Source organism: Neopsephotus bourkii, unplaced genomic scaffold, assembly GCF_033783945.1.
Source record: "Neopsephotus bourkii isolate Nb327-2 ecotype Australia unplaced genomic scaffold, CSIRO-AGI_Nbou_v1 NB_673, whole genome shotgun sequence".
Classification (NCBI taxonomy): Eukaryota; Metazoa; Chordata; class Aves; order Psittaciformes; family Psittacidae; genus Neopsephotus; species Neopsephotus bourkii.
Genome location: NW_026901172.1, coordinates 1,100,631 through 1,123,473, shown reverse-complemented (window position 1 = coordinate 1,123,473; position 22,843 = coordinate 1,100,631). Strand labels below are relative to the sequence as shown.

At 43.5% G+C, this 22,843-nt stretch overlaps 1 protein-coding gene and 1 long non-coding RNA gene across 15 annotated transcripts in view; one reads left to right on the top strand and one right to left on the bottom strand.

The window, feature by feature from the left end:
* Positions 1-22,843, bottom strand: part of FGGY (FGGY carbohydrate kinase domain containing) — a 325,223-nt gene that overhangs the window by 141,200 nt on the left and 161,180 nt on the right. The window contains exon 1 of one of the 13 annotated variants that reach the window (XM_061353414.1): positions 2,159-2,281. The exons of the other annotated variants lie outside the window; for them this stretch is intronic. The gene's annotated coding sequence lies outside the window, so the exon portion shown is untranslated. Of the gene's footprint in view, positions 1-2,158; positions 2,282-22,843 lie in introns of those variants that run through there. 13 annotated transcript variants of the gene reach the window in all.
* On the top strand, positions 975-11,493 carry LOC133212250 (uncharacterized). Of its 2 annotated transcripts, none has more exons than XR_009725435.1 (3): positions 975-1,354; positions 6,340-6,427; positions 11,361-11,493. It is a non-coding gene; the product is annotated as an uncharacterized LOC133212250 (long non-coding RNA). The 2 variants fall into 2 exon arrangements; XR_009725436.1 differs by lacking the exon at positions 975-1,354 and adding an exon at positions 3,129-3,859.

Sequence of the window (22,843 nt, the reverse complement as noted above, 5' to 3'; positions counted from 1 at the left end):
TGGAAATACAGAGGGAAACTCAAGGGGCAGCTCAAGACATCGCCAGAAAGTATTAACAAGAGGCAAACAACCAGGCAATGCTGACCACAAATTTCCCTTTGAAAATAAAGCTCAGAAAAACATTTCTATCAAGGCCATGCCACTACCCGTGATTTTGCACATCTTTGATATTCTAGTTGCAGGTACCAAGGAAGACTTTCAAAGTGAGTCATTTGAAAAGCCCAAGATACAAAACAGGAACACAGAGGAGAGCTACTGTGATCCTCTACTGTAAATCTACTAGTTCTCAGGAAATAGATAAATCTCCAACAGAATCAAAAGAACGCTTAAAGGAAGAATGGCTTAAGGAAAGAAAGACTTGTGAGGAAGTACAAGAAAGAAAATCAGTAAGAGCCCATACTTAGAAGAGGACAATTTATATTTTTTTCAAAAAAACCCAACATGTTTAAATGATAATTTAGCTGAGGAGTGTTAAAAACACTGGACAGAGTAATAAAAGTGGCTAAGAATTCCCATTAAAACCTATCAGCATAGTACTAGTTTATTTAGTCTCTCCTGACACTATAAATCTCTTTCTGCTTGATCCTTTCAGCTGGGAACAGCTGTCACTACAAGAACCCAATTCCCCCATTTTCTTCTTTCATCCTATCCCATGCCAGTAAAATTTTGTTACCATATACCAGCCCATATTCCTGAAGGGAGGAATTATTATTTAAAGACACTTTACAATTTCAGTATGTTTTTGTAATATATTTAAGTACATTTAGAAAAAAAATAATTTCAATAAATTAATGGTCTTCCAGGATGAGGAAATACATACGGACAAAAAATGAGACCACCTTCACAGTAATGTGTCCATTTATTACTTTCCAAGAACCTCAGAATCTCTTCTCCTTTCCCTAAATCTCTCTCTTAAGTGTTCTCCAGAGAAGAGGCACTGATGCTAAACTTACTAAACTAGATAACAAGTCCCAGGCACCGCAGTTAGAGAAAGAATCTGCAAGGTCACCAGTTCCTAACCGGCCCAAAGCACGTCACCAGTGAGGAATACAGCCGGTATGGTGAGCCCAGCACGAGTAAATTCCACCAGGTTACCAGGATGGGCTCTGTGCCAGCCCGCAAGCCTTATGAGAACTCAGGAACAACTGCCATGCAAAGGAGATGGTGCTATGAAGGTGTGAGAAAGCAGAGCTGCAATACAAGGGAAGAGGCAGTGGTAGAAGAGAGCAATGAGAAGACACCAGTGCCAGCAATACCTGTGCCGCAGATACAAGCCTGGAAACTACCAACTTGAGTAATTGCAAGATATACATTTAAGGAAATCTCCCATCGATCTGGAGGATTAAGAAAGTATGTTAAGTGATGTACATGTCCCATCTGCCTACGCCAGGTCACCTGAGCGCTGCCATTTAAAAAGGCATCTGAGAAACACAGAATGGTTTGGGTTGGAAAGGATCTTAATATCATCCAGTTCCAACCCCCTGCCATGGGCAGGGAAAATGGTGACTCCTCTGCCGTGGTCCGCAGGAGGAGGCACTGGGAAGAAGCCATGTGCTTTACCCTATCCCTGTGAAACCTCAAGAGCCTCCCCAGGCACTGCGCTACCTGGAGCCTGTCAGGGCTGTGACAAAGGGCAGACCAGTTCTCATTAAATTTAGGCCTTATGTATAGGCTGTGCTGTGACGAAACACCAGTAAAAGCGAACTTCGGGAAGCCAGGCGGGGAGAATTGAATATAAATCATTTAATACCCCACTAGCGACGCAAAAACTGGCTCTGAAACCGATTCGGGCCGATTTAATCACGCAGCCAACGCGCGGCCTGCGGGTGCAGCGAGCAGGGTTCGCTGAGAAGCCCGGGGAGCGGTGTTATACACGGAGGGCGGAGAGCGTTTACTTCAAAACCACCACAATCGCGACAGCGCTTCCCAGCCAGCAGCACCTCACGAACGGGAAAGGCGCTCTCTAAACACCACCGCGCTCTGCTTGGAGCGTTGAGGGCCGGGCCGGGAGCCGTTAACGGCCGCAACGGCCGGCGGCGGCGCTGAGGGAGCGCGCGCAGCGCTGAGGGGCGGCACCAGGCTTGAAACGGGAAGCGGGGGCAGCCCGCCCGGCTTCGGGGGAGGCTCGGCCGGGTCCTGGCGAGCGGCAGTCACTTACTTGTCCGACCTGAAACACTACAATAGCAGCGCAGGGAGCGGGCTACACAAACCGCGCTTTTCCTGACAGGGCGATTTCCTGACCGCCGGCCGCTGCCGGGAAACCCGCCGCGCTCCCCCCCCCCGTCCTCCTCCTCCTGGTCGCGCTTGCGCTGCCGTCCCCCCTGGTGGGGCGGGGAAGGGGAGGCGGGAGCCGGGCCGGGCCTCCCCCGCTCGCCTTTGAAGGCTGCGCCGGCCGGTGCCGGCATCTGGTTTGCATTTGGGGGCCCGCGAGTGGAGCTCGCCCCGAGCGCTGTGGAAGGGCTCTGCTGTGTGTTAGGCGTAGCTGTCACGCCGAAGGCTGCCCTGGAAAGCCGAGCGCGCACTGTGCCCTGTCAGGAATTCAAGTGATACGAGCGGTTTTGCCTCGGAAAAGGGAATCGTATTTCTCCTTTATTTAAAAGCGACTAGAACAGAGCCAAGGAGGGGGGTTGGACTCTTTCTGTTGCTAAATCGTATTTCTCAGCCGAAGGCCTGCTGCCCTTCAAGAGTGCTGAAACTGTGGGGGTTGCAGAAACATTTAGCATTTAAGCGGTGCAAGAAGCCCCACTGAGAGCCAGGGGAAGAATAAATAGAGGGAGACAAGCAGAAGGGTATGTCTAGAGTGAGGACATCCCCCACCTTGACCCATAAATATATAATCGCTGTCTACATAAATAAAGACTGCAAGCCATGGGTTGGACTTTCTGCATGGGGTGACTCTGCTTGAGAGGTTTACCTGCAAAGCTGGAGTATTCCTGATGTAAGGAATGAACCCTAAGTTTAGTTAGAGATTTGCTTAACATGAAGGGAGGTTGGGGCAGCAGGACCCCCTCCATGCACCCCTTGAACACACAGGCCAGCAGTGGCAGAGCACTCCTGCAGTGGACAGGATCAGACCCCACCACATCCCTCCATGACCCATTTAGGGAGGAGCACATGGAAACCCTCACATTATCATGTCCAAAGCACTCCTAGGGAGCCAACAGGGATTTTTCCCATTATCCCCCAAATATTCTCCAGCAGGAAATCTTGTAGCAAAATTAAAGCTCTCTTGCAACATTTCCAGAGTTTTCCCACTTGGGCCCAGGCAGAAACAGAGCAGGAACAACCTTGCTCAGGGAAAGATGAGTGTTGTCTCGTGGTTGGAGCACAGGGTTTGTGGTCAGGAGCTGTGGGTTCTCATTCCAGCTTTGCCACTGAATCATTTTGAGAGCTTCGCTGGTCACTTCGTATTAGAAGCAGTTGGTAATTTTCCATTGGGATGCTTTTCTGATGGAAAACACTTCTACAAAACCAAAATCTGGGTGAAAATTGACTTTCCATTGGGAATACCTTGTGTCTAGGCAGGGTGGGAAGGGACATTAGACCCAAACTGGATCATTTGGTGTTTTCTCGCATTAATCCACATGTTTTGCACTGAATAGATAGATCTTTTTAAGAAATACCACCCTCCTGACTGGAATTCCAAGTCAGCTCCATGCACAGTGGGAGTGTGTGCTCTCATGCTCTGCTCTGCTCCCCGGGAGGTCTGCACCTCCTCTGGTGGGATGCCGATTTCTCTCTTGTGAGACGTGCACATCCCAATCTGAGTCAGACCAGTCCAAGCATGTGGGCACCTGGCCCAGGGGAACAAATTGTAGTGTAAGGCTACCACGCTGACCAAGGAAGTACACCACAGAGAGTAAGTATAGAGTTCAGAGACACAAACAAGCTGTTTCACGTTAGCTGGGTGACCCAAAGCAAAGTACTGTGCCTGTGGATATACCCAAGTGTTCATTTCAATTGAAAAGCAGTAAAATGAAGCACAGAAAAACAGACCTAGATGTGTTTCTACTACCTCTGACCATCAAATCCTATAAGCCTTTTCATAGAGCTCTGGTTTATAGCTCTTGCTCTTCACCCTCCCAACTACCTCCCTTCTTTGCTGTTTTGTTCCAGAATCCTATTCCTCTGTGCATTAAAAATGAATTACATTATTTCTGTCTTCATTTACTCATAGATTGCTGACACTTTCTTTTCATATAAATGATACTTGTTCTCCTCCCACAGCGTACTTGCAGACACATTTAAACCCCTTCTTATCTTTTGTTTTGCCAAGCTAAACATCAACCGTTTACATTTTCTTTCATAACAGCAAGTTTGGGGTTATCTAATAAGCTTTCTCTGCACTTGCTTCAGTCAGAATTCATCCAACACAATGTGTAATGTTCAAAACAACAAGACTTCTACCACGGCAATAATAATTCTCTGTGCACCCTTTCAGTTACAGGCAGGGATTTTGCCTTTTTTATAGATATATCACATTAGCACCTTGATTTATATAGATGGTTTTGCTCCAATAAATAGAAAAAAAATAGTTACCTGTCTGTAAATACAGACAAATGTATTAATTCTTCCTAAGACATTTTTCCATTTCATTATGCTTCCTTAGCAACTAGATGGTCTCTTTCCAAGAGGGTGAAAAATGAAGATATTTTCAAGTACAACTACAAGATCTCCAGCCTCCAAAATCAAAGTCCTGAAAATGCCTTTTTTATAGTGAAGGAATCAAAGTTTAGCTTACCACATATTCCCAAGACCTCGTGAGGCTTAATTCATTGCTCCTTTGAAACATTCTGAAAGCTGAGGGTTAAGAGGTGTTATATTAGTGCAGAATAATGATGATTGATTAATTTGTGCTTCGTATCAGATGCAGGAAGAGTAGATACGAGTGCAGTGAATCCTCTATAATCTCAAAATCTTTCTATAAACCTGAAAATATCTCATAGGTGCATGTAGTTCAATGGAACACAGCCACTTTTTTTTCTGCTTAGAGTGGGGCTCTTGTAGTTTTGCTTCAGATACTGTTGATTCAAATAAACCTCCCTTTTTTTCATGATTCTGATGAGATTCACTTCAAATCTACCCTTTTGCCTTTTCATTACAGAGTAACTAATGAAAATGCCATTTTAAATGTGCTTTGTGTGAGACAGGATCATTCTTTTTTTCATTATGAACAAAAGCCTGTATTTCAAGCTGTAAGGATACAACTCTCCGTAGTGTAAATCAGCGTTGCTCTGAGATGGCCCCCAGTCCTCTCCACCAGCACTGCAGGACAATTTAGTGGTTTTAGATGACAGTTGGCATCTTTGAAATATTCTCTTTTGCAGAACTAGACTAAATGTGACACTGGCTGGAGAAGAAATTTTGCATAAATCTGTCCAAAAAGACTCAATCATATTACTTCACTAGCAGTGGTAACCTTTGGAGGCCAAAGTCCAGACAGGTTGAGAAATGGAACATGAGTACATAAAGGTGACAATTCCATTAACTGCAATCAAAGAGAGAGGTGAATGGTGAGCTAAAGACAAATGACTTATTCTATAAAGAAAAGAAAATATGTGTGTGAAGGGGAAAGAGGCAGAATGAACATTTTCCAGCCTTGTCAAGGAAATAAAGACCCAGTCCCGCTCCATTGAGATCAACACAAAAACATCTCTCAGCCTCCCTGGCCCAGCGTTCCAGCCTCCTGTTGAACTGTCATTTTAGGAGAGCACACGTACACAAGTGAGACACCCCAGTAGAAAATGTCCTGCTGAATTGCCACCATAACCCTGCTGGAAATGCCAATGTTGGGCCTAGCTTTGCAGCCAATAGGGCATTCTGCAAAAACAAGTGGGAAAACTGTTGGCATTTCTAAATCCAGTGATTCGGGATTCTCAAATATACCAGAGAAGATGTCACAGTGCAGCAGGGTGCACTTCAAACCCAGAGGATGAACAGGAATGTCTTTGGGCATTCTTTTGAGTCCCGAACTAGAAAGTCTGGGTACATGTTGATAACTGAAACTACCATCAGAGGGGAAAAATGCGTTCTTATGCAGGTTCACCACCAAACGTTAGCACAGATAAAAACAGACTGTTGGGGTGTATTCTCATCTCATACCCTTCACTGAGGGCAAGAACAGCGTAAGTAGCATCACTAAAGAACTTCACATCACCTGAGTGTTTTTAGAAGAGGTGGAAGCTTAGACACTAGCCATGCTGGCCACTGAGCTGCTTTGCCACACTGGAAATAACAAAGGGATATAATCTGTTACCTCTCAAATCTAAATTTAAGATAAAGAGGAAACGAAGGAAGTAAAATCTATCTCTATATACACAATCTCCTCTTCTTTTGCAGTTTTCCCACTTACATGTGGCATTTTCAAGAATTTCTATGCAGAAAACTTCATCTAAACCCAATCCATGCACCAAAACAATAGAAGCAGGTAAGAAAATTGGTTTACTTACAGAAGCAGAAATAGATCTTTGAGCATTTTTACTTTTTAGTATTGACTAACATAACAACTGAAGGGAAGAAGAGATTTATAAAGGGTCATGTAACACATCCTTGCTTAAGCACCTGAGGGTGGTTTCCACACTCATTTTTAGGAAGCAGTATAACACTGGTATATGAACTAGAAGCTGAGGAATACTCTGGATGAAATGTTTACCGAATCATTAGACTAGGACTATTTATTCAAACACAGAAATAGGGAAGTAAACCCCACTGAATACTGTGCAACAAGAAGAAGGGGGTTTTTGAGTATACAATAGGAAAAAAAGGATATTTCCTTTGGGGAACTTTTTCTGGTTTTAAATAGAGATATTAAGCTACTCCTAGATACTAGAGCAGCCAAAAAGAGAAATCCCTGTTTTACATGGCTCTAAATATAGGTAGAAAACGAATTCAGATTTTATCAACGTGTGACCCGTTTCCTTACGTTTTGGGCAGCTCACCTTTTAACACAGGAGTCAGGAGCCGATACAAACAAGCATACAAGATCACAGGCTCCACCAAAACTCCAGTGTGTTGCCCAGGGCCTGTTCCTGCCCGCCCTCTCGGCTGGATACCAATATTCTTTATTCTCAGGGGAGTCAGCCTTCCAACAGACCACTTGGCACTTGAGTCAGGGCTGCTTTGTTTTCCTAACGTTCACGGCAGGCAGGATGTTTTCTGACTCTGGTACCCAACAGTGGAGCATTCCAGACAGCACGGGGGTTTTTCTTTCAAAACCACATTGCCAATGCCATAAGTGAATTTCTGTGACACAGTGTGATCCTGGATGGGGGAAAAATAGAATGACTTTGTTGCCATACAGTGATACACAAAAGGAAAATGCATGACTTGCCACCTTTACAAACTCCTTCTGTGGTGTGAATGCTGGCTCAAAGTCATGTCTTTATCAGCTGGTTCCCCTTTGGGAAGACTGCCAGATCTCCACAGAATAGGTTAAGAAGACCCCCCCCCCATCCTCCCCAAGTGCTTGGCCAGAAATGAAGCCCATTGCTGCAGTGGTGCAGAGGAGGTGCTCAGTGGTCTTTGCATACATTGTTGCTGTACCAGTCCCTGTTGCCAGCACGTGAAAATGCTCCACTCACTCCCCAGAACAGATTCTGTCTGTAACCACACAGTGCAGGCACCCCTACAGCGATAGCATATGCCTTTAATCCTAGAAATATGAATTTATCATTAACATTTCTATTCAAGTAATTCCTGAGATCACTGATGTTGAGGGCAACTATCGCTGTGCAGCCTTTGCCTTTGGAACAGGAAAATACAGTGGTGAGGACTGACAGGTTACAGCTCAACAAGAGGACTGGAGGACTTGGACAGAGCCTTGGGTGACATGGTTTAGTGTGAGGTGTCCCTGCCCATGGCAGGGGGGTTGGAACTGGATGATCGTAAGGTCCTTTCCAACCCTAACTATTCTATGATTCCTCACTGACCAGCAGCAGACATACAGCCCTGCTCTGCCCACCCTCCAAATCCAGAGGCAGCTTAGCCAGAGACATCTTCCACTACAGCTCTATGCCAAAATCCAGAGGTGCACAATCGCCAAATCACGATCTGTTTTGCTGGGAATGAATTTCACAAACCAAGCTGTGAAAATCCATGGAGCTCCTGAAATTTCGCAATGCCTGACATCCCAGGAAAATAATGAACAGAGGTGAAATATTTTTTGCAACATCCTTTCAAGCCTTTTTACCACGTTGACCAGCTCACGTGAAGTACTTTGATACAGCGGTGAGACACTACACAGTGATGCCAAAATCAGGTCAGCACATAGAAGGGTTGAAGGAGGCTCAGCAACACTTCAGCCATCACCAGTTGCCATGCCTGGAACTTGCTACAAAAGGCAGATCCCATTTTGCCCTTTGAATTCCCAAATGAGTGAACACAGTCCTGGGAGGCACAGTACCATCAGCATCTGTTAACTCATAAAAAATATGATTGCCTGCTCTCCAAGCGTGATTGTTAACTGGAATCTGTACTTCCCAGATTATAAACAACACGCAGCCTTTCTCCTAAACTCATTGCAAAACATACAAATGATGCTCTAAAGCCAGCACTGTAATTCTTTATGATCTGAAATTGAACAGGGACTCATTCAATTACATAAAAAGAAGTTTGTGGGCTGTTCAGCCACCTGCAAATCATACACAAATAAACCAAACAGCACTACACCAGGAATAAAATCACCATATATGTAGCTAGTTCCTATAGCAGTTACATTTTCATGCTCTGTATACAACCCAAAACAAACTGTCTGCTTATAATTAAGATATGATACTGTTTCCAAAAGTCTTGCCTCTGGGGAGATAGTTTTCTACCACAGGGCAGATTCAGCCCTGGTGTAGTATTTCTGATTTCCATGGAATTACACCAGTAAAGAATTTGGCCCAACATCTTACCCACACTGATGCAATTCAAGTTTTAAGGCACAGTTATGGGGTTTCCTCCTAAGTCAAGCCAAGTTTCTGGAACAAGGGAAGTCTGTAAAAGAAACCGTTGGAGGGATGGTTTAGTCTGGCATTTAGGAATATTCATAGTAGAACACGTCACAGGATTTAGTTTGTACGTCTTACATGTTAGAATCCCTTACTTTTATATCTTTCCTTACAGATACATTGCCAGTAGGTAGTCCCAGCAAAACAGAATAAAACCCCAAGAAATGTAATGAAACAATTATAGACATCCATGAGCAGAAAGACAGTTGAGGATCCAGTTCATTCTTCTTCGTCTCTGTTGTATACATCTACTTCCCAAACTTAATATATTGCCTGAGCCTGTAATATACGATTAACAGAATGTCTGCACCACTCAGGGCTCTGGAGAAAAATGTAAGGTGTTAATTCCCCAACATTTCAGGTAACTTTAAATATTTTGGCCATGACTGTGCTCACACAGTGCTTTGGATTTACGCTTTGCATGACAGATGGAAACGGGAATATGCACACTGATGCTCTCACTGATGTTGAAAACTTATGACTTCTGTGCAGAATCAGAAACAAAGAACTATAACACTTCCCTCCTCCTGGAGCTAACCTGGTGTTCCCTAAAATCATACAGCTTCATAGGTCATGGCCCAGAAAACAGGAGTTTCCCCAGCTCTTCCTGCAGTGCTGCACGTACCGGGCACTGTGATGGGGGGCAGGCTGCAGGCAGTGGAAATGTGATGCTGTCAGAGGTCAGAGTGGGAGATTGCTCCATTCCCTCTGCAGTTGTTTGAGCTGCCCAAACAGCATGAAGCAGATGCCTTGGTTCTTAAGGCTTCCTGGGAAAGTTAACACTGTTTCAAAGCCATATCAGAACCAAAACTATGGAAGTATAAATCAAGCCTGGGTCAAGAGAGATGAAGGATGCAATAGCTTTTGACAGCAGTGAACTGGTAAAGGATGGACCCAATGTTGAGCTCTCTTATGAGTCAGAATACTCAGCGCATCACATCAAAAACTTCTCTAGACTATTGACATAATATTGACATAAAGAGGGAACACAGAAAAAGAACACATTTTACATTACCTATTTGCATTCTTACACTGATCTGACAACCATAAAGCCTTGGGATAAATCAAGGGGAGCAAACACTATCAGTAAGTTAAAACATATCTTGAAATATGTGTTCACAAGTTAAGAAAACCTTTTGGCACAGAAGACAGCTGCAGTTCAGAGTTTCTTCCTTTGTTAAGCACAAGCAGCAGACTGAAACTGCTTCAAGTATTCTTTAAAATCACATCCTGGTTGCTACCCTTTGGATTTTACAGTTTGTCTTTCCGAAGCAATGACAAAACCATCCCAGGCTTAATCAGCTTTTTTAATCAGTCTGAAAACCTGAAGGTGAAATAAAAAGCAAGACACAACAAAAATGTCCAGGAATCCTGGACATTTTCACCATTTCTGCCAGCCACAGTTAGCACACAACTGGATGAAAAGTGAGATCAGAAGTTGAGGAAGGAAATCAATGGTAATTGCACTCTTAGGTCTGATTGTTTCAAAAGTAGGAGGAGTATGAGACTCCAAGTTACGCATGAGTACATAACTCCACCCTCTGCAAGAATTGCTGGGATTGTTGCTTAGGAGTGTGATCCAAACATGAGACTGTTACCTACACTATGTTGCAATCATGGAAATATGATGGGATGTTCTAATTGACGCCTTGTCCTCGTCATCGTGACGTACACTGAAAAGTCGTCATCATGTCGCAAGATGCAGGACTGGAAAGTTAGGATGGCGGATAATTAATTATTCCATGGACTGCAACCATTTCCCTTTATGGAATCCCAGCCATTCGGAGTTAACAGCTAAGAAGCAAGCCCATTTGCACAACTCCACCTGCTAGAGCTATGTGTGGTTGTTGAGAGCCCAGGGACCTCACATTTAAACTGTGTAAGGGCAAAGGAGGAAGCCTAATGTACAGCAGTTAAAATACATGGAGGCTTTGGGGGTTTTGGTACATCCAACATTTCAGGGTACAAAACATCTGCAATTTGGTATTGCAAGCATCTTCCCTTCCCACTGGAAGGTTAATTTATCATAGAAGAATACATGGCTGTTGGACAGTATCACAGGTTGGTCATGTCCTTCCTACATTAACTTATTCTCAAGCAGAAGGAAATTGGTGTCACCAGTGGTGAGGGCTGTCTTTGTTAGATTGTTATCTCATATCATGTATAGACTCACAGAATATTTCAAGTTGGAAGTGACCCACGAGGATGTACTCCTATTAAAGGGAAGCAATTCAGAGACTGAGAGCAATGCTAAAGATCTCAGTGGTATTTTTGGCCTTTTAACCATGGCCTTTTCAAGGTAATCTGTATTTTAGTAATGGCCCATAATATTATCTGCATTTGTAACATGTTGCCTTATTTATTCCACAGAACTTTGCACAGAGCCCCCGACCACAGAGGCTTACTGACTGCAGCTCCTCCCAGCTCAGCTTTCAGAATCCATCCCAGCCATTTGCAGCTTGTGCAGCATGCAGAAGCCCACACTGGTACTCTGGGTTGAGCAGCAGTGTTCTGATTACACCCACTCAATGTCCTTTACATTGGGTAACAGGAAACCAGGGGATGAAACAAGCTATTACTTTCAGTTTCTAAGGTCCTGATTCTGTAAGCTGTAGTTCTAGGGGGGTATCTGCTCTTTGACAACACTTCCTATATTACGTTTCAGCCAGGAAGATGGATGTACCTTAGTTAAAGTGAGTCATTTACTGAACCTAGGCCAAACTTTGAAGCAAATCTGGGCCAGTTGACTGCCTCAGGAGGAAACCTGGGTTTTGCATGAATTAGATGTGAAAATAAGCAGAGCCTGACTGACATCTCTGAATTCCAACTGTAAGGGTAAAACCCAGCAGCCATGAGCCTCAGGCATGACAAAAATGAGGAGGGGAAAATGAGGCTTCCTGTCTCCCCTCCAAGAGCCAGAGAGACACATGTTACTCAGAACTTAGAGTAAATTGTTAATTATTTATACACTAATTAAGCAATGGTTCTAGAATGTCTTACATATGTAAATTGCTATAAATACGCTTACATTTTTCCTGCAGTCTCCAATTAAACCAACTTTCATTATAGAGCAAAACAATTCCATACCAACTTGTTACACCAGTTCTTTAGCCAGGCAGCTTTTTAGCTAATGGTCCCGGCTCAGACTGCACGATTGTATTTCTCTGTGGAGCTTTCTGTCCTGCTTTGTAGTTGTTTTAATTCCATCACAGATCACATTCTGTTTAATGATAATTTGATTTTGCATTGCAAGACCCAGATGTACATTAGGGGGTCACAACCTTTCCATTTATCTCTTAAAGTAACTATTTTTTCCCCAAGTTCCATCGGGTTAAAACAGTTAGCAATTTTTCTCCTTGAAGTGTCCCTTCAGCTTGGCCAAGATATATAATAGATCAGTGTAGCTACAAATGCATTACAACATTAGTCATCAATTAGTTTTAAACCATCGCTGCAATATATCATTGATCTCGCTTGCTGTAGCACTATTGTGAACATTTAATTTTTTAAAGGCATCTTGGTTTTTTAACCTGATGGCTGCAGCCCCCTTTTGTCTCCTGTGCAGACATCTCCTCAAGGAACAATAAAAATTAGATTTGTTTGACCTGCACTCAGGGTTCGCTTCAGCGAGATGGATTTTAATTGCTCTGCCCAGTCTACCAGACAGCTTTTATGTAATATTCCAGACATTTACGCACTGTCTTTTCCCTTGCTGTAAGCAGGTGTGTGTGCCCACAAATGCCTGTAAAGCAGTGCTTACAATTCGCTTCACATCTCCGATAATCCTCTGGGAAATTGCTTACTCTGAAATATCATTGGCATCAAATTAAGGGCTCCCGTCATTGCCACTTCTCTCCTCCTAATACCATTTTCTTTTGTCTTTGAGATTTATCTTTCTGGGTGGCTAATTCCAAAAGGACTTTGCTGAGGACTGTGTTCCTTGTGCTTGGGTTGTCATCACGCAACGCAGATGACTCACCTCTGCATCTCCCAGCAGTGAGAACGTGTACAGAGCCTTACCTGTCTCTCCCAAAATCCCCATTGTCCTTCTACCATTTGCAGTACATTTGACTTAGATGAATGATTCGAAAAGGTTCATGTATAAGACAACTAAGACTGAGAGAAGCACATCTATGCCACAGTAGTTCAGTATCTCGAAGGATCTCTAACTTCAATTAGCAAGTCACGCGAGCAAGTTATCACAGCATTGACTCAGAGCCCGAAACAAACACTCTGGCTTCTCTGCCAGCTGGGAGTAGAGGCAAAATGAGCTCACGTTTGCCCACGATGAACCTTATTTGCTCCAGCTGCTCCATCAGGGAGAGGAGAACCTCACGCAGAGTTCTCTCCCTGCTGACTCTCCTCTTCCACGGGCGATAGAATCTGAAGATGAGGTCCTCTCTTTTTCTTCCCCTTCCTAAAAAGGAAGATTTGGCTGTCCTGTGACTTACCAAATCAGCATGAAAATATGGGCCTCCTAAGCAGTTATTTGTGCCTACAGCTGGTTCTGGTCTCCTCTCTGTTGGACACACAGATGTACTTAATTCCCATTTGTGCTGGACGCCTATTAAAAGAGCAAATCTGCAAGTGAGGAGGGTCTCCTCTACCATGTCAATGGAAGTGAAATACGTAAATCTCCTGCATGCTGAGGGTGAATGTATGCTTAAAATCCTTGGGAGAACAGCTGTGAAAAAGAATAAGCAGTTTGTGTTCTGCTGCAGTGTCACTGATCCAACATGCTAAGCTGATCCTTATGTATTACATTGTGCTTACTCCATTACACTGCCTGCTGCTTCCATGTGGGGGTGATTCCAAATGCTCAGCTTTTCAGACAGCACAAAGAAAGGGACAAACCTGGCTTCTTCCACCACAGTGTGACCAGCATGGGTCACAGCAGCAAGGGACAACTGGGTTGGAAAGAACAATTCCAGTTATGAGGGCCCATGTAGTGAGTGGACGTGGAGATCATGGTGAGCCACAGAGAGCTGTGGAGGAGCTGGGGGAACTGCCTGTCTTTCCCAGTCTGGGAAACCATAAGAGGGACTGATATAGCTTTTCTTAGTGCTGCTGTTTTCCTCCCCTTTTATCTGGCAGTGGTGAGTCCCAGTCACTCAAGAGACATCCTGGAGTGAGGCTGGGATATGACAAGAGGTGAATCACAAAACATCTACATAATATGAAGGGTTCTGTTGCAGAAGGAAGTCCCATTTCCTTTCCCTAGAACCGAGCAGACTTGCACCCTTTACCAAAAACCCACAGTCCAACTTCAAAGTACAACTGCACAGTCAAGGGCCTTGTCTTCCACCTGCCCTGTGTGAGCCAGCACCTGAGCCCCATGGTAAACCGCACAGAGGGTTTCCCTGTGGTCAAGAGAGAGAAGCAGCAGAATGTTAGATGTTGCTTATGGCATCAGTGGAAGAAATTCAGATGCTACACTGAGAGAAACCTTAGAAGAGTTTTACATGATTCAGTAACAGCAGTGACATCAGGAAAGAGATGGGAGGTGCAATGCACTTTTCATATGAACACATAATTCTTGAATTGATATTCCATGTATCTATCAATAACACACACCAGTATGTTTCATTTCCCTCACAGAAGCACTGAAAATCAGAACACATTTATTTTGTACCAAACAAAATGAGAACTAAGAGCAGGTTTCAACACTCAAACACACATTTCTAAACCTCCATGGACCAGATGCAGCAGAGCTGGAACACTCAACAGCTGTAATGTGCACCGAGAAGTCACATTTGCTCAAGAAAAGTCACATTACTTACATTAATTGGACGTGTCCAGCTCATCCTGAGTCCACTTAAGCCTTGGCAAACCCCTAGCTCCAAGGCATAATGAAAGTATTAATATAGATATTCCTTTATATTATCCCATTTACATAACGACTCCCACCTTTGCAACCTAATAGTTATTCTTTGGAACACAGAGAGCTATTGACTCATATCTGGACTAGGATGCCAAAACCTCCTAAATTTAGAGATGTTTGGAATGAAAGAGTTTGGTTCAGGCCCATCCACAAGAGCAAATTAAACACAAGTCATCATCTGTGCGAGCGACATTTTCAGCATGTCCCGGGCCTGGCGGGAGCTGAAATTCCTTCTCCCAGTAAGATTTACAGAATTTGCACATTGAAAAGCACTGAGGTAAACCCTGCTCTGAGGGCCAAGTGCATAAATTAGACCTGTCCCCTCCCTTCAGTAAATTACATCCCTACACGCTGTAGGTTGGCTAACTGTGCTTTTGGCAAGTTGGGCGAGCCTGTGTGAGTGCGTGTTAACAGAAGGGGAGTTTGTGTCAAACCCATGCATTTACATTCTCTTTTCGAAGGCTCTGGTGCAAGGAATATGTTGTACATCATTTCTTCCCTCCATTCACATCAGATACTAGATTAAACAGAAAAAAAAAGTGTAATATTAAATGTGTTGGCACATATTGCACTTTCTCAGCAGAAACTGTGTCACTTGTACGTTGCTTCGGTTTAAATTACATAGGTCAATTTAAGGGCAGCAAGAAGTGCTGGATTAGCATCTTCAGACATGGAGGTCCTCTCCTCATCCACAGAACAAGATCTCCTCATTCAGATCAAGGGATGCCAATGAAAGCTTCATGCACAACACTCCTTCCTTGGAAGGCAGTTTGATTTCCTCAGTGCTCACCTGTTCCTTGAGCCCTCATCCACTCATATGGCAAAACAAACTGACCAGTTGGCATGATGAGAAGGGGACTGACACTCTCAAAGTGCTTCTTTAATCACTGTCAAGATTTTTATGAGCTGCATATTTGCAGCAGTCCATGTACCTGTGAAATAACTGAATCACCATCTTCCATGTGTCAAAATGATGCCATTTCTGGACTGTTCCATCTTCCTCCCACAGATCTGCCACGTTTTAGGTAGAATGCATGGCCTAAAAACCCAAATACGTGCTGCAGCTCAGGCTGGCTCTTGGTGACTTCTAAAAATGTAACACAGTGAATGGCACTAGGAAACCCACACACTATCCCAAGGGATGCAGCTTGCACTCCAGGCTTGCAGCCTTCCAAACTGGATTACCTGAGTGAAGCTTTTCTCCATGACCTGAAGAACCAGCAGACTTATTTCTAACTGAAGGCTCAGATAGTCAGAAGACATGAGAACTGGGGCTTTGTGAGGAATGGAGAACATGGAATGATTTTGGGTTAAATCACAAAAGAACTGGGTATTGTGCATACATCTTCTCCTGAATTTCCAGTTAATTCATCCTCTTGAGAGGACTCTCATTCAGCTGAGCTCTCCTCTTGCAAAATTCCTTGGTATCCCATTTTCCAGGCTGCCTGATATATCTGCTTCTCCTCAACTTCTTTCCAGAAGGTCTTTCCACAGATCCACGTCATCACAGCACTGTGGCACTCCTGTGTCCCTTTGAGCAACTGGAAGATAGGCTACTCCTTTGCCCAATCTGTTCAGGCTCTTCCTACCATGTCTTCAGCCACTCCCAGTGTCTCCTGTGCAGGGTGAGGGAGATGAACAGCAGAAGCAGTTGCAGGAATGCCTGGACAGAAGGTCAAAGCTCAGTTCCTTGTCTTAAATCCCCTGTGTTCTCCTCTTAGCAAACAGAACTGTTCCAGAAATGAGATCCAGAAATTATTTCATTCCAGAAATGAAAGCTGCAGGAAAGGTTTCCCCTCCTTCCAGTTCTTTCCAAAATTAAATCCAAGAAAACAAACTGTTAGGGGCTGAGCTGGCAGCAGGTAGGAACTATGTGTCTGTCCCCCAGAGCACTCTGTCCTCTCCTTTTGGCACTGCATGGTCAGCCCTGGGTTGGATGTGGCCACTGGCTGGGAGGTGGATTTACCTGAAGAGGGAAAGAAAGCGATGACAAATAAAGCTCCCTTTTCCAGTTCCCTGTTAGCATGCAACAAGAGGAGATGGGGAATCACTCAGTGAACCCTCTCCCCACACCTCTGGAGCACCCAGCCCTGCTACTCTGTACTGTGCTGGCCCACCAGTAGCAGAAGCCCAGGGGCAAAGCTGACAGCACCTTAGGGACAAGTCTGTTTCTTTGGTGTCAATAGGAGACCAATCCCAGAACACCAGGCCCAATTCCAGCAGCTCCCTCCTTGGCTTTTCCTCCTGTTTCCTCCTGTGCCTCATCTACAGAATGGGATCTGCTGCTTCACAGTCCTTTTCCTCCTCTGCTTCATTAACAGCCCCCAAAACATAGCTTGAATGCAATTCCCAGACACGTGGCTCTGGAAACTCTCTCCAATGTGCACACAGATTAAAATATACAACGTACACCTTCTCTAATGCCAACTTGTCCTATGGGAATTTATTATTGGGAAATAACAGAACTCGTAGCAACTCATGGTGGGAAACCCAACAGTACTGGAGTATTCAGTGCTCAGGGTAATCTCCTTTGCTATGATTTAGCAGCAATGTACCTGGCATGGCCTGAATAGAACACTACAGGAACTGCTGCTGCAAGGTTATGTAAATCCCAGACCTTCTCCTTCTGTAAATGAAGATTTTCCAGGAGAGAACACACAGAGTGCTCTAGAATGAACAGGAACCGGGACATTCAGAGTCTAATCCCAGCTCCATGCACAGGCAGGAACTTTGGCTCCCTCGGCTTCCACTTTCCACCATCAGACCAAAACAATGATAATAAAAATCACAATGAAAGCAATTGGGAAATATTTGCATAATTCCTTAGCATGTGTTTGCATGCTCTGCATGTTAAACAAGGGATTGTGCCTCTACCCACAATCTCAGGACAGATAGGGAAGTAGAAGGTGGGTAGGAGAACGGGAACAAAACCTAATACATGTAGAAGTAAATTCAGTTCTGTATTAAAACAAGGCGAAACATGTATTTAAGAGAGGGTAAATGCACAAAGAGTCAGAGCAAAAAGTCAGGGGGTTCATAGGGGGAACACAGGCTATGACACAGAAGGAAGCATGGAAATAATTGTGGAGAAAGCTGATAAATGGGTGGACTGGGCTGGAAATACTGGTAGAGCTGAAGGCAGTATCATGACAGGTGTACAAAGGATGATGATGATGAATAGGTTTTCAGTTTGGGCAGTGATGAAGCATGAGTCCTGCTGACTAAGGGTGAAACAGCCCAGACGGTGACTGTTAGATTCTGCTGCTCCAGGGCAAGAAGCATTGGAGTGCATCTAAACCAAGGCCTTGGAAATAACGCAACCTCTGTGAGCGCTATCTGCGGATCTCAGCCACTGCCAAAGCAGTGCTCAGAGCCAAGCACCTGCCTGAGGAAGATATTGCTCCACAGCTCTTTGATACAGCACATTTACCAGCAGGTTCAACCAGTAATTCATTGAAACGTGTATTCAAGTCAATAGGCCAAACCCATGTGGGAATAACTGTGAGTCACATCGTTTAAGGAGTGGCATCCCTGCCCTGAGCCCATCCAAGAGCTGTTCCCATGGCATCCCATGAGGGTCTGCCGCAGCTCAGGTTCTTCATCTGAAATATCCAGCTCTGCCTCATATGGGATATTTACTACTTTGATCTTTAGACCCCACTTTATGTGGACATGCCAGATGAGGTATCCTAAACACCCAGACATCCGCAGAGACAGAAATACCAACAGGAATTAATGCAGAGAGATGTCACCTTGGCAAATCTAACTAACTTGCTGTGTCCTTTGTGCTTTGGCAACTTTCAGCTGAGGCTGGTTGTATGATTCGTTGCATTAAAATCAGGGACAGGCTGATTCAAGAACATAGATATGGAGGTAAAGAGGAGTTGGGGTTTTCATACTCAATGAAGTAAAATGATAATCCCCTATTAAGAGAAAAATATGTGATAGATGCCTCTGGTTGTAAAATTCCTAAGAGCATCAAGAGCTACAGGTTACAAAGAAGAGACGTTAAGAACAGATTAATCCAACCATGGGGAAAACAGCAAGAAAAGCAGCTGGTTCAGATATTCATATTGCCAAAACTCTGGCTGGCTCCCAAATACACCCTTCCCACCCAGAAGTAATTTGGGCTTGAAAGAAGCATGAACATCCCTTATCATTCCATATCATTAACTGCCCTTTCTACTTGGTGTCCAAATGCAGAACGTTAACCTCTGAATTCAAATACAACGTGGTCTTTATTGTCGGAAAGTAACTACACCCTTTGCCTCACAGAACGCTCCTTGGGCTTCATGTGGGGAGAAGCATGACTTGCCATATGGAAAATATCAGTCAAAATACAGTATTTTTATCTTATATTAAGAGTAATTCACGATCTCCCACTGGTGCTTGCCATAAAATCAAGGAAAAGTGAGGTTGTTTAAGCACTGTCTGGTCTCAGAGACTGTGAATGGATGTCCATCCAGTTTCACTGCAGTCTGGTGTAGTCTTTCTCGTTGAGAAATGCACATTTAGCCATATACAAATTCCATACATGTGTTCAGTAAAAGGAGACGTTGTGCTACCGAAGGAGAACATAAGCCAAAGATGTTCTATTATCCATATCCTATTAAAGGTCAGACAGAGCTCTTACCTCAGTGCTATAATGTGACCAGAAACTTAATGGAAACTATAGGAAAAGGTTATTAATAAAGAGATGAAGCCACAGTAAATTTAATACAGCTCACAGAAGGACTTTTGCTAGAAAGAGAAGGTTATATAGATAGATAGGCCTTTAATTAAGGTGTATTGCTGGGTTAAGTGTAAATTTTCCAAGCAAGCATGAAGATAGAAAACTGGTAATTGCTTCCAATTTATATTATAAAAATCAGTCATATTCATTTTACTTCCTATGACAGCCTTACTTAATTCTAAGGTTCATTCACTTAATTGAAAGGGAGAATTCTTTGAGTAAAAACATCAGGAACTGAAGAGAGAGACAGCCAGACTGCGAGAATTGAACGACCAGCACTTTAAATGAAATCATTAAAGTCCCTCGTCCAAGATTCTCAATAGATTCATGTTTGCTGTCCTCAAGGGATATTTATTACCAAAGCTGAGTAGGAAAAGATTGGAAATTATATCAGAAAAAAGTCTCTAATGGTCTTCTTGAAAATTGAATCTGGAGAACTCCCTCTTTCTATTCCTATCATCATTTTTCCATGGTTCACAGTTAGGGTAGACTAGAAACTCTACTACTTCTCTCTCTGGACACCTCTTGTAACAACGGTATAAGTTGGTGAAGTGTAGAAACTAAATTTGCTTCCACCATATTCTCATCTTATACTTGCTCACAACGGAGTTACATGAGTATGCTCATAGAACCATAGAATAGTTTGGGTCGGAAAGGACCATAAGATCATCCAGTTCCAACCCCCTGCCATGGGCAGGGACACCTCTCACTAAACCATGTCACCCAAGGCTCTGTCCAGCCTGGCCTTGAACACCACCAGGTTGTGAGTATTCATGCAACTCTCTGCATAAATCAGCCTCGGAAAAAAGCCTCACTAAACTGACCAGTCTTTGTGGATTTGGGAGTTATCCAGTTAATGATAAGGAAACAATAGGTGGCGGCTTAAGTGGTAAGTAACAGGCAGTAACGATAAGAGCTAACATGTAAAAGTAACAGTCCTGGAGAATACAAGTAATCCACAACACTAAATATCAGAACCACTTGTTGACTGCTATTGAACAGTAAATCTGCATCTTTCTTGCAGGCAAATTTGCCTTAAAAAAGAAGATTCTGAGGGGTTTTGTTTAGGATTACAGTGTAAATATTCACACAGCTTCAGTCACATAGAATCATAGAATGGTTTGGGTCGGGAAGGACCCTAAGATCATCCAGTTCCAGCCCCCTGCCATGGGCAGGGACATCTCACACTTGACCATGTTACCCAAGGCTCTGTCCAACCTGGCCTTGAACACTACCAGGAATGGAGCATTCACCACTTCTTTAGGCAACCTGTGCCAGTGTCTTACCACATCTTGACAACTGCCTGCTCTCCTTCCCCTGACAAAGACCAACACAGGGCAGCTGGTTCCACAGTGATGTCACTGGAGAAGAGATATAATTCTGTGATTATAATCAAGCAAGGTGCTCTAAATTTTAATCTGCCAGAGCATAAATCAAAATAAGTGCCTTATGAATACATTCCTGGCATGGGCAACTGCATTCTGCTGCAGACAAATGCATCAGCAACATTGTGCCCAAGTCTTTCTGGGATCCATTTAAGCAACCGGTTGAAAAGGATCCATAGCAGAAAGAGGACCATCAAAGTGAGGAAAGTTGAGGCAAAGACAATGATAAGTAGCACAGAGCTAAATCTCTGCCTGTCAGAAGTCAAATGATGTTAAAGAAATTACTCTATGGATGGTTCTGGTCTACGTGCCTGATTTCTGAAGGGAGGTAACAAGGGATCCATCAGTGGATGTAAAGAGAAGGTTAAAATGTCTTGGTGCTAATCGTTCAGCAAATGTAAAATAATCATGTTGTGAAAGTATTTAATGCTTTCCATTTTCAAAGTGATAAGCAAGCTTTAACTAATGAAACAGCAAGGTTAATGAAAAGCTCAGATGTTGGGTTGCTAATAGAAACAGTAATAGACTGAACAAATTATCTTTAAACAATTCAAGATAAAACCACCAAAACGTGCCTATATTCACCTGAAAGGAGTGACAGCTCGATACATCGAGAATATTAAAGCTAGCAACAATACATTTCTATCTGTCAGTGGGAAGGGAAGATAGAGCACCAGAAAGCCCAGGGAGGATTAGGGAGAACAGTAGACAATCGACAGTGAAATAGAGACAAAGCTGGGAACAGAACTATAAAGTGCTTGAGGAAATCCCTAAATCCGTTGGTATTAAAGCATTTACAATGACTTTTCAATTTCGTGACCAGCCTCGCTATCAGGAGAGCTCTGTCATTTATGGCAGTGGAAGCAGGATCAGGTCTTTAAGTCAGTAAGTTAAAAAAGCTTCAGTGATGTTTGAAGAAGAAAGGCACTTACAGTGATTTGCTTAAGAACACTACAGCTCATGGCTAGTAGTAGGCCCTAGTTGTGCCTACAGAAACAAGTTAAAGCAAGGTAAGAACTGAATCACTGAAAAACCCAAGTGCAAAACCAAACTGAAATAAGACCCAGAGGGGTATCTGTTCTCTTTATCCCAGATTATTTCCATGGTCTAATTGAAATCCCAGCTCCACATACAGTTGGGCTGGCAGCAAAAGGGATGGTAACCAACAGCATGAGGGCAGAAATGAACTTCCAACTGTAGAAGGAACTTCTTAAGAGTGTTTTTATTGTTTTGCTTTTGTTTTCAGCAAATGTAAAATAAGCTGCCTCCAGGAAAAGAGAACTAAATCAACTTCCATTTTCCAAGGAACATCCAGGCACTTATCACAGGCTTCCCGGAATGTTGTGTGTTCTCACCATACCTCACTCTTCTCCCTAACTCTGAGAGGGGCAGAGCAAACATATTAATTTGGCACTGAAAATCAGTTCTGATAAACCTCCACATCTCCTAGGAATTAAGCCCTTAAAAGAACTTCTCTGGTATCTGAAATAGAGCAAGACGTGAAAGACTGGTAAAAGCTGAGGAAATATTCTGGAAACTCCCTTTGCTTTCAGTAAGTCCAGGGCTAGATAAAGTGTAAGAAGGGAACAGAACTGTGTTATCCAGGGAAAAAATATCCAGGATTCTTAACCAGAGGGACAGACCCAGGCATGTTTAACTGGAAGTATCCCCTGTCCTGCTCCATACCAGTTTCTGCTTCTGCCAGTACATTTAGAGCTCTTATATCACATCTGTATTGTGCAGTGGTTCTAAAAGGACACAGCATACATAGAAAAATATATCCATTAGGATCAGCTTCATCGCTCCCTCTTCTGTATATGACACCTCTGTTACTTAACCATTTTCCTTGTTCATG